Below are 12,452 nucleotides of genomic sequence, written 5' to 3'. Positions count from 1 at the left end.
TTCCTCTGCAGGAGGCCTACTGTCTTTGAATCTCCGTTTCTCACCAGTTAAAGAAGGGGCTGCACTAGAAAAGCGTCCAAGGCCCATTTTGAAATGGAAGAGGTACCATAATGTAGACATTAAGCACTTAGACTCGGGAACTACATTTTTTTGTTTGTCTTTTTGTTGTTTTTTTGTAAATTTTATTTTATTTTTAAACTTTACAATATTGTATTAGTTTTGCCAAATATCCAAATGAATCTGCCACAGGTAAACCTGTGTTCCCCATCCTGAACCCTCCTCCCTCCTCCCTCCCCATACCCTCCCTCTGGGTCGTCCCAGTGCTCCAGCCCCAAGCATCCAGTATTGTGCATCGAACCTGGACTGCCGACTCATTTCATATATGATATTATACATGTTTCAATGCCATTCTCCCAAATCTCCCCACCCTCTCCCTCTCCCACAGAGTCCATAAGACTGATCTATACATCAGTGTCTCTTTTGCTGTCTCGTACACAGGGTTATTGTTACCATCTTTCTAAATTCCATATATATGCATTAGTATACTGTATTGGTATTTTTCTTTCTGGCTTACTTCACTCTGTATAATAGGTTCCAGTTTCATCCATCTCATTAGAACTGATTCAAATGTATACTTTTTAATGGCTAAGTAATACTCCATTGTGTATATGTACCACAGCTTTCTTATCCATTCATCTGCTGATGGGCATCTAGGTTGCTTCCATGTCCTGGCTATTATAAACAGTGCTGCGATGAACATTGGGGGTACACGTGTCTCTTTCAATTCTGGTTTCCTCGGTGTGTATGCCCAGCAGTGGGATTGCTGGATCATAAGGCAGTTCTATTTCCAGTTTTTTAAGGAATCTCCACACTGTTCTCCATAGTGGCTGTACTAGTTTGCATTCCCACAACCAGTGTAAGAGGGTTCCCTTTTCTCCACACCCTCTCCAGCATTTATTGCTTGTAGACTTTTGGATCGTAGCCATTCTGACTGGCATGAAATGGTACCTCATAGTTGTTTTGATTTGCATTTCTCTGATAATGAGTGATGTTGAGCATCTTTTCATGTGTTTGTTAGCCATCTGTATGTCTTCTTTGGAGAAATGTCTATTTAGTTCTTTGGTTTTAAATTCTGTCTCTACTAGTCTCTATTCTGTGATATTCATTTAACTCTCAGAGGGCCCACTGCCTTTTCAGCTCTGGGAGTAAATAGTCTACCCACTTCCTTCTCGTTTGTCAGATTCTTCATGTAGAAAATAAGAAATCAACACATTATCTTGACTATTCAAGTATGACTTTAAATTAGGGCTAGTATTTTATAAGAGGATGCTCAGAAATGTCTCCATTTAAACTACATGCTTTGGCAACACTGTTTATTTGTTTCAATATTTTCAAAGAACAGAACCACAAATGGTCTCAAAACCAAGTTGTATACTCATTCAACATGTTTAAACCATAAATTTTCAAATACAAAAGATGATGGAGAGAAGTTGGTTGGGTGAAATTTTTAGCAGTAATAGTTTGATTTTTCCCTTAAAGATAATGTTGATGAGAACTTAATTTTTTTTTTTTTTTAAGAATTAACTCAGCTTCTATCTGGATTCCACAAAGCACACCAACCAGCTATAAATGTTATCCCCAAATGACTTACCACAGATTTCCCCTGTGGGGTTTCTGAGTTTACACTCTTGTTTTCCTACAGTCTGTTTCTCTACAGAGCTGTAGAAGTCATCTTATAAAACTGCAGATCAAAGCATGCTGCTCCCCTGGGTAAGTTGCTCCATTAACCCACAAAAATGTGCATCCCTCACCAGGTCACAGGCCTAATATGGATGTTCCTGCCTCATCCTTTCTGTCCCTCACTCTGTGTACTGACCTCTTCTCTGTTCCCCCAGCGTGCCATGTTCATCTGCTTCCACGGCCCCTGCCTGGCTGGTTCCTCTGTCTAGAACAATATTTTCCCAGATCTTTGCATGCTTGCCTCCTTGTTACTCTCCATGGATAATCTCAAACATCAGATCACACTTACTACTCTAGGAAATTCTCTGTTTCATTCATTAATGTATAGTTTTGTCTGTTAGAGGGAAATCACCATGAAAAAAAGACTGTCCTGTTTAGTCCCTAGATCACTTCCTGATACATGGTAAGTGTACAGTATTTTTGAGTGGATAAATGAAAGAATAAGAATTATTTCTATTTGGAGTTTGTTTAAAGGAACACTTTTAAACAAGTGGAAAAGCTTACCTGCTCACCATTTTATCACTGCAGTATCAGAGAAAAATGTTTGGTGATAACTGGAGTGCCTCTATGGTTTTCTCTAGTTAGAAGTTTGGGGAGTTTTTATAGTGAGGTGACCCACTTGATGTAATATGATGGTTGTTTTGTCTTTGAGACTGTAGACTTTCTACACACACATACACACACACACAAACACACATGCACACACTCAATAAGAGACATCAAGTTTCTAAAGAAAGGTCCCAGGAACCATTTGCTGAGCACCTACTGTGTCCTAAGGAATATTCTAGGCTCTGGAAATGCAAAGCTGAATAAGCATGACACTTATCCTTGAAGAATTTATCATCTAGTTTAGAGACAATTCAATAAATAAGTATTACTTTGATAAATTTCTGGTGAAGATTGCTAAAAGTTGCCGAGAGAATCTAAGATAGAGTGATTACATTTCTCAGGGAATTTGAGAAGCCTTAACTAGATAACTAGATCTCAACAGTAGGTTTTGCCAGAAAAGATGAGGGTGTGATTTCAGAGTATCTGCATAAGCAAAGGCTTGGAAGTATGGAAGTGGATTGTACATGATATTATTTCCCCCTTTTCCCATGTCTTACATTAAGGTTCTGGCTACCGAGTAATGCAAGTCACTCCTTCATTAGTTATCAGATTCTTTTTTGGAAGTCCTAAATGAGGGAGGCCCTTGAGATAGGGGCAGGTTGGGTGAGGGGCCTATATGGTTTTTTTATTGAGGGCCTCTCTGCTATCAAGAGTGTGTTCTTAAGAGACCATGTCCATTTCATTATTAATATATCATCTGCACAGTGTTTATTTTATCTTCAGTCTTATCCATAAAGGCATTTTCTGAGGAGATCTTGACCACGTGAGATTAAGAATCTTCCTGGTCAAGAGTAACCTAGTATTTTAACTACCAGACCAAATTCCTATGAATGGCAATTAAAATGTGCTTACTGCTTGTCAAAAAATTTAGGAAGCTCAATACCTCACATGAATGCTAGTATCTGGAGAGTAAATCTGTGTTTGCTCCAATTTAGCTTCCACTCCTTTCTCCTTCCCCTACAAGAATAAGAATTGAGCAATGAACACAAATGTACGAAATGAACTTTTGGTTACCAAAGTGGAAAGGAGGGGAGGGATAAATTAAGAGTTAGTAGCATATACACACTCACGTCAGTTCAGTTCAGTCACTCAGTCGTGTCTGACTCTTTGCAACCCCATGAATCGCAGCACGCCAGGCCTCTCTGTCCATCACCAACTCCTGGAGTTCACTGAGACTCATGTCCATTGAGTCAGTGATGCCATCCAGTCATCTCATCCTCTATTGTCCCCTTCTCCTCCTGCCCCCAGTCCCTCCCAGCATCAGAGTCTTTTCCAATGAGTCAACTCTTCACATGAGGTGGCCAAAGTATTGGAGCTTCAGCTTCAGCATCATTCCCTCCAAAGAAATCCCAGGGCTGATCTCCTTCAGAATGGACTGGTTGGATCTCCTTGCAGTCCAAGGGACTCTCAAGAGTCTTCTCCAACACCACAGTTCAAAAGCATCAATTCTTCGGTGCTCAGCCATCTTCACAGGCCAACTCTCACATCCATACATGACCACAGGGAAAACCATAGCCTTGACTAGACGGACCTTTGTTGGCAAAGTAATGTCTCTGCTTTTGAATATGCTATCTAGGTTGGACATAACTTTCCTTCCAAGGAGTAAGTGTCTTTTAATTTCATGGCTGCAGTCACCATCTGCAGTGATTTTGGAGCCCCCAAAAAATAAAGTCTGACACTGTTTCCACTGTTTCCCCATCTATTTCCCATGAAGTGGTGGGACCGGATGCCATGATCTTCATTTTCTGAATGTTGAGCTTTAAGCCAACTTTTTCACTCTCCACTCTCACTTTCATCAAGAGGCTTTTTAGTTCCTCTTCACTTTCTGCCATAAGCGTGGTGTCATCTGCATATCTGAGGTTACTGATATTTCTCCCAGCAATCTTGATTACACCTTGAGCTTCATACAGCCTAGCATTTTGCATGAAGTACTCTGCATAAAAGTTAAATAAGCAGGGTGATAATATACAGCCTTGACATACTCCTTTTCCTATTTGGAACCAGTCTGTTGTTCCATGTCCAGTTCTAACTGTTGCTTCCTGACCTGCATACAGATTTCTCAAGAGGCAGGTCAGGTGGTCTGGTATTCCCATCTCTTTCAGAATTTTCCACAGTTTATTGTGATCCACACAGTCAAAGGCTTTGGCATAATCATACATATATGTGTGTGTATATATATACACATACATACAAACATACACACACACACACACACACACACACACACACATATATATAACTGAATCACTTTGTGGTACACCTGAAACTTAACACAAGGATTATAAATCTACTATACTTCACTTAAAAAAATATAAAGAATTGAGTCATGAATATAGTTTTCTCACATCTATTCCATGAGCTTATTTATTCAAATCCAAATAAGCCTAGATAAAAACCCAGCAGTAGGAAACCAATTTTGTACCTAAAAATTAACTAAGGTAATCAATGCTTTTGCAAAACCATTCATGTTATTATTAATTGGATTTCATATGTCCACCTGTAGCCTCTTCCATAGATCCCATCACAGTTCTGTGAACTTTTAAGTGTCTTTCATTGACCCATACAAGGGATTTCCAGATGTATGGCAAAACCAATACAATATTGTAAAGTAAAGTAATAATAATAATAATAATAAATTAAAAAATAAAATTAAAAAAAGAAAAGTTTATACTCTACAAAATTTCATTCCTTCCCCTCTTCTTTTTTGCAATTGAGTGACTTCTCATAGGAAATCACAGGGACTATTATCCAGCTACCTTCTTGCTCTTCTGCATTTTTTAGTTTCTGATGATTGAGTCATCCATGTATTGAGTGTTGTGCAAAACCTTTTATTTAACCCTTACAGTTTATCCCTAAAAGTGAGGTAGTGCACATTTGCATCATATATTTTTCCAGTTGAGGCTACTCAGGCCCAGAAAATATAGTATTCAGGCACGTGCAGTGAGTGACATGGTGGCCTGATTCAAAGCCCGTTATTTAACCACTTTTATTTACTTAATTTTGTTAAACCATTATTTAACACAGTATTTCCTTGCCAGCTTATTCTCTTTCTCTGTCTTTGCACTTCCCTGTTTCTTAGCTAGCTCTCTCTATTCAATCCACTTGTATTGTGTCTTCTAGCATCATTGGAGGTTGGAAAGAAGCATGCTTAAACCTGGAGTGTAGAGGACCAAGAAACAGGTGATCAGGTTAAGAAAGTAGGCTTTATGCAAAAATTCAAAAACCTAAAGGCCTAGAATCAAAATAGATAATACTGCCAAGAAAAGCAGACAAAGAATGAAAGCAATGGGAACTAGTATGAACAAGGGCGACTGGAGGGTCCACATCCTTGTTAGAAATGAAACTCCTGTTCACCCTTGGACAAAGGGACCCATTGGCTAAGTCCTCTCATTCTCGAGGAAGAACCGTAAATCCAGATTTTTCCAAGAACATTCCAGTTTTTGACTTTGTGACCACTAATTTGAATCTGTGAAGACAAAGTATAAACAAAAAACTCATGCAGCCTAAGCTTAGGCTGTGAATTCCTAGTTTACCCCTTTATATACTCTAAGACTAGGGATGTTTGCCATCATTCCTTGTATCCTCCTATTTTATTCAAGGAAATCTGTGTTGTACATTGAGTGTTTTGTTGCTACTCTAAGAGCTTAGAAAGAATCAGAAGGAAAGGAATATGACAAAAGGGTTGTTGAGGGGTAAGGAGAGTCTGGATCATGGACACAGGTGCTGAGAGAGCAGAAAATAAAGATATGGAAATATGGTAATCCAAGGTGAAGACTGAAATCCCCAAGGGTTTTGTAAAAGTACTTTACCAGACTCACTTAGGGTATGTGTGGAAATGAATGAGTGTGTCCTGCAGCAGGTTCCAGATAAATAGTATTGGCACTGGTCTTTGCTAGGCTGGAGCCAGATAGAGCAGACAAAGCTGACAGTGTAAATGATCCATTTGTGGTCACAGCTCTTCATCCACTCATTTGGAGTCTCTTTTTTACCTCTTTTCTGCTAGAGCATTTGGATAGCAGCAGGCACTGCTTAATTGGAATTCTAAAGCCCACCTTGCTTGCTTGATACATTTTGCACTTTTTAAAGAATGTTACTTTATTTGTGAAACAGAGGTCTTGGAAACACCCAAGCCACATGGAGGAGCCTTATGCTTCATAGGATGTTAGAAATGAAGGGGGAAAAAAAAAAAAAAAAGAAATGAAGGGGGAATCCTGGAGAAAGGTTGTGACTGGAAATCTACAGGGAAGTGGTCATTGGAGGTAGTCAACAGCACTGATCCTTCACTGTTTTTTGTGGGGAGGGCTCTGGTCAGCAGTTCTGATTTTCAGCAGCCACAGAACGTTAACTGCACAAAAGCCCCTTGAGATGCTCCACCATGCTCCTCTCATTTTGCCGATGGAGAGGTGAGACTTGGAGATGAACTGAGTCTCCATGAAGAGAGGCTGCATCTTGTTCTCTGCATCCCAAAGGCTGGGGCTAAGGGTCTGCTCTGATTATGGGTACCGTAAGCAGTGGAGTCTCTGAGACTAAAATCCAGACTCTGCTAGCTTCTAGCTCAGTGACTTCTTGGAGTTGAGTGCACAGCTCTATAAACTGAGGATTACTAAGTGTGTGAATAAATGAAAAGCTCTTGGCACTAGATGTGTCAAAACATATTAGAGTCACTCTCTGGGGCTCAGTTCCCTGACTGTCAAGTAAAGGTAGCCCAAAGTGGTGAATGTATTTAAGGCAGCTTGCATTAAACCTGCCAGTGAATTAAGAGTCAGTAAATGTTTACTTGATTATTAGTGAAGAGTTAATATTTTTTTTTTTTGCTTTTTGTTGGATCTGTATGTATTTTTCCCAGTATGTATTGAGAATATTCATGTAGTGACTGGTGAAGAGACAGTTGTTCAAATTTAATTTTCAAATCACTGGTATGCGTCTCAGCAGGCACCTTTTCTTTTCCAGGTGAATGGGCAGTTGGGTATTTGTGAATTCTTTCCCAAGACCTCAGGCCACATTCACATAAATCCTATGCTAGATAGGGGGTCAGAAATGATACAGCCCAGCTGCCTTTGTACTAGGATATAACACCCTAGCTATTTCTGTTTGGAATGGAAACCATTTTAGTCTGAATTTTTCAATTGACTTCAGGTTAAATTAAGGGCAGACCTTTAAAGGAAGTACCTATATGATTCTGGAGAAAGAAACGGTAACCCACTCCAGTATTCTTGCCTGGGAAAACCCATGGACAGAGCAGCCTGGCGGGCTACATTCCAGATGGGGTCATAAGAGTCAGACATAACTTAGTGACTAAACAACAACAGTCTATTTGTGATTTACTTATTAAAAAATAGAAACAATGTTTATAATCTGCCAGACTCTTCTACAATCATAACTCATAATAATTCTGTTCAGTTCAGTCACTCAGTCATGTCCAACTCTTTGTGACCCCATGGACTGCAGCACGCCAGGCCTCCCTGTCCATCACCAGCTCCCGGCGTTTACTCAAACTCATGTCCATTGCGTTGGTGATGCCATCCAACCATCCCATCCTCTGTCATCCCCTTCTCCTCCCGCCTTCAATCTTTCCCAGCATCAAGGTCTTTTCAAATGAGTCAGTTCTTCACATCAAGTGGCCAAAGTTTTGGAGTTTCAGCTTCAACATCAGTCCTTCCATTGAATATTCAGGACTGATTTCCTTTAGGATTGACTGGTTTGATCTCCTTGCAGTCCAAAGGACTCTCAAGAGTCTTCTCCAACACCACAGTTCAAAAGCATCAATTCTTCAGTGCTCAGCTTTCTTTACAGTTCAACTCTCACGTCCATACATGACCACTGGAAAAACCACAGCTTTGACTAGACAGACCTTTGTTGGCAAAGTAATGTCTCTGCTTTTTAATATGCTTTCTAGGTTGCTCATGACTTTTCTTCCAAGGAGTAAACTTCTTTTAATTTCATAGCTGCAGTGATCATCTGCAGTGATTTTGGAGCCCAAAAAATAAAGTCTGCCAGTTTCCACTGTTGCCCCCGTCTATTTGCCATGATCTTAGTGTTCTGAATGTTGAGCTTTAAGCCAGCTTTTTCACTCTCCTCTTTTACTTTCATCAAGAGTCTTTTTAGTTCTTCTTCACTTTCTGCCGTAAGTGTGGTGTCATTTGCATATCTGAGGTTATTGATATTTCTCCCAGCAATCTTGATTCCAGCTTGTGCTTCATCTAGCCCAGCATTTCTCATGATGTATTCTGCATATAAGTTAAATAAGTAGGGTGACAATATACAGCCTTGACATACTCCTGTTAGATGATAATCCTGTTAGATGGATATTATTATTATTATTCACATGTTATCCATCTTTTAATTTCATGTCTACAGTCACTGTCCACAGTGATTTTGGAGCCTAAGAAATGCTCTGGGAGGCCAGGTGAGGTTACAGGGAAGGGTATTTGGCCATCTGATGTTGTTTTAGGACCCCCTGAGCTAGACAGTGGTGAGTGCCATGTATGGGGCATTGTTTCCATCCTGACTCCAGGGCCACTGGGTAACCCTCTGAGCCCTTTGTCTCCACAACAATGAAGTGAAAAGTTAAAAATGGTTCTAAAAAATAGAAAAGAAAAAGAGACGGGGGTGGGGAGAGAAGGAAGCTCTGATATATCTCACCATGATGAAATGACCAAAGGAAGGTGTGATTGGTATAATAATACACTAGAAGAATGAAAAATACTAGTCTGTTGTTCAAGAGGAAAAACCGAATCTAAAATACAAGTTAAAGGCAGTGCTATTAAAACTCACTTTTTTCTGGCTAAAAATTGAAAAATTCAGTACAGCAAAGTGTTACTTTTCAAAAGAAAGCATTTAGTTTGAATACACCATGCTTGACAATCACCTAAATTACTGCATGAAATTACAAGAACTGGTCTTGAACAATAAAACCATGTCATGGAACATGGAGTTTCTCATTGGGGACAGAGGCTGCTGGAAATTGCTTTTTGCAAGGAAGCCCAAGTGACATCAGAAAGGATTGTTTGTGTGTGACCAGAGTTGCACCCAGAAATTACATGCAACAAACAAATCTCTGTGAATTAGAAATGCTTGAACATTGTTATTACTCACCCTTGAAAACCTTATGTAAGGAAAACAATGTGCCTACTTACTTATTTTTTTTTTACCAAACAAAATGATTTCTATTTTATTCTACTTTTTCAATCCAGCAGAAAATATTCAGCTCAGGATTTTGGGCATGAACTCTGAAACCCAGAAAAATGTGTCTATTTTATGACAGTCTAAACAGAAACCATGCATTGTATCACTTTCAAGTTGCTGAATGTACTTGAACCTCCAATCATAAAACCACATTCGCTTTTTAAACTTGAATAATTCACTTTTTTTTCAACAGAGGTAACTAACTCTTCTGAAAATAAGCTTTATTCAATATCCATATGTAACTTGAGCTTATTTTACATCCCCTGAACTGATCCTTTGACTCTGGAATTGTATGAGGCCCGTTTAGTGTCTTAACTGGCCATTTAATTAGTTTTGTAATAGCAGTTGGTAGTTTTCCAAACAGAGGGGAGATATTTGCTGAAATTGGGTATTGTTCTCTGGTGCTTTTGTCTGTTGTTTCAGGGAAACTCATAACACTTATTGTGCTCTGAAATTTGTTAATTGTATTTTTTCCTTTTTTTGAGGGAAAAAAAAAGAATAATGTTGGAAATTGCTTCTTTGTGGAAAACTGAAATGCACTGATTTATACTGGTTATAGGAACTTAAAAGGCCCACATTGATTTTGGCAACTATTGATTAGGCCCACCTCACTACCTTTGGTTAGCAAGGAGACAAGAAAACTGAATTTTTCCTTGTTGTTTTTCTTTCTCTATTAGCAAAAAAATTCAGAAAGAATATTCTGTCTCCCATAATGAAATCATGCTGTTACCACAAGGCCTTGAAATGTTAAAAGTGTAGAATGGGTTAATGAGAAAATTGTATCAGTTGATATTCTAATGAGAAATCCAGAGGCAAGGGGTTAAAATTGTATTGTTATGAGAGCTTAGTTTTGCAGAGTCTGGGAAAGAAAGGAATAGACACTGGCCCGTTGGTTATAAATACCCCTTGAGGCTTTCCATTGGACCCCATAGAGACTCCTCATGATCCCATGTCTCTCAAATGTTTTCACCCCTAATTTAGAGTCAGTCATGTTTAAATATAATCCTGCAATAATGGTGAAATCATGAGTCTCATACAGATTTAAAATGAGCCCATTGAAGTTTTTATTTAAGTATTAACAGAGGACCCTGGGTGATGTTACAGCCAGTTCAGAAGAGAACCAAAAAACAGACACATTTAGAGATTAGGAATACTGAAACACACTTGCACATGGATTCAAAATTGACTAGGGGGAGGGGTAGTCAATAAAACTTCCAGCAGGTAAAGCTTCCATATATTCGCATGTCTTTGGACTAGATTATTATTTCCTATTGCCATCAGTTATCTACAGTTTGAGATTGTGACCTATCTCAAAAGAAATGAAAGCACAAAACCCCTGTATAATCAGAAGCAGATGACCTAGAAGGAAGGATGTTCTCTGAACTAGGCTGTCTTCCATGGAAGCATATGGTTTATACTACAGTTGTATGGTGGGATCCATGATTCATTTTGCTCATGAAGATACACCTACAGTTTAACAGAAAACTTTTCCCAGTGTGAAAAGATAGGACCTGAACAAGAAAGCCGAAATGGGCACTCCTGTATTCTTTTTTGCCTTTTTGTTGTTACTCAGTTGCTCAGTCTTGTCCTACTCTTCGCGACCCCATGGACTGCAAGCCTGCCAGGCTCCTCTGTCCTTCACTATCTCCTAGAGTTTGGTCAAATTCATGTCAATTGAGTCAGTGAAGCTATCTAGCTATCTCATTGTCAGCCACCCTCTTCTTTTGTTTCTTGCCTTAAGCAACAGCAAAGATATTCTACCAGAAGCATAACTTTGCTGACTCATTCTTTCAAACTAAATGGTGCATCAGTCAACCCTTGTTGCTCATTAGAACCATCTGAGGAGCTTTAGAAAAACCTGATGCCTGGACCCAGCCCCAGATATCAAGTTTAATTGTTCTCTGTTCACCTCCTGCATCTGTTTAGAGCTCCTAGGGTATTTGTAATATGTGAGCAGGCTGAGAACTACTTCCCTAAAGAGTTGAGTACCATTTCTCAACTGTTTCTCCTGTGATGAGTTAGCCAAAGTTGCAAAACCAAAGGCATTTAGGGACCAGGCTGATGATGAAAACGCATGAAGAAGACCTGCTTCTCCTTCTCAAAATAAAGTTGAGTTTGCTGCTGCCTAAAGGGATAAGAGCAAAATCAGCCTTTGGGCTGCTCTTTCCTGATCCAAGTCCTATTGCTGTGAAACATCTCCCCTCTTTCTTTCGAACCTTCCCTCCCCTCCACTTGGTCTTTTGCAGATTAACTCCTACCCTTCCTTTAGGCTAATATTTCACAAACTTTAGCATGCCTAGGAATCACCTGAAAGGCTTTTAATGTGCATACCCCTGGGTCCCACCCCAAGATTTTCAGATCCAGTAGATGTGGGATAAAGCCAGAAAAAGTTGCATCACTGACAAATTCCTGTGTGATGCTGATGTTGCTTATATGGGACCATAAGCTCAGAACCGCTGCGTTAAATCTTAACTTGTTGTCATTTCTTCGTTGAAGGTTTGAAAACTGAATTAGCTCTCCACTGGCATTTAGCTAGACTGTGCCTCTTGTGATCAAAGATGGTCTTTTGGGGACCATAGTATCTTTAGTGTGTGTACTGAAGTATGGACAAAAAAGACATTGGTGGATAAACATGAATGCTTAAGAAGCAGTTATCTTAAGACATCAGTTTTTCTCAGCACGTCCTCATTTTCTTTGAGTTACTTTTTTCCAATTCTCAGTTTATTACATGGCTTCTTATCTATTCAGAGATAAGCTGTGACACCTCAGCTTGGTTTAAAAATGGTTCCCTCTCCAAGTTGCATGTTCTTTATCCTTGGAGCTTCACAGCTTCCTCATCACCTGGTATTTGTTAGAAATTCAGAATCTCAGACCTTACCCTGGGCTCCCCGAATCTGAATCACACTATATTAAAATCC

The 12,452-nt window shown here is 39.4% G+C and overlaps 1 protein-coding gene across 6 annotated transcripts in view; it reads left to right on the top strand.

The window, feature by feature from the left end:
• The window catches only part of GRM7 (glutamate metabotropic receptor 7), a 935,735-nt gene that overhangs the window by 421,592 nt on the left and 501,691 nt on the right, over positions 1 to 12,452 (top strand). The window lies entirely within an intron of this gene.

The sequence above is a fragment of the Bos indicus genome, chromosome 22, assembly GCF_029378745.1.
Source record: "Bos indicus isolate NIAB-ARS_2022 breed Sahiwal x Tharparkar chromosome 22, NIAB-ARS_B.indTharparkar_mat_pri_1.0, whole genome shotgun sequence".
Classification (NCBI taxonomy): domain Eukaryota; kingdom Metazoa; phylum Chordata; class Mammalia; order Artiodactyla; family Bovidae; genus Bos; species Bos indicus.
This window is presented reverse-complemented; position numbering and strand designations above follow the sequence as displayed.